The sequence below is a fragment of the Penaeus monodon genome, chromosome 22 (genome assembly GCF_015228065.2).
Source record: "Penaeus monodon isolate SGIC_2016 chromosome 22, NSTDA_Pmon_1, whole genome shotgun sequence".
Taxonomy (NCBI): domain Eukaryota; kingdom Metazoa; phylum Arthropoda; class Malacostraca; order Decapoda; family Penaeidae; genus Penaeus; species Penaeus monodon.
Window position 1 is genome coordinate 1,685,881 of NC_051407.1, and position 246 is coordinate 1,686,126.

Below are 246 nucleotides of genomic sequence, written 5' to 3' on the forward strand. Positions count from 1 at the left end.
CGGGCGGGCGCGTCGGCCACCTCCATCCCACTCGCCTCCCACTCCATCTCTTCGCAGACGGCGGCAGCGACCAAAGAGTGCTGGCGCCGCCGTGCGACCGCCGCTGATTGGCCAGGTGTCGCCGCCGATCGATCGTTTGCGAACGGCCCATTAACAGGGAAATTGCGGGATACATAACAGGCAGCTGGTGCACGGGAGTACGTGCGCGCGCGCGAGAGCGTCGGTCACCAGTGAGCGGTGTACCAG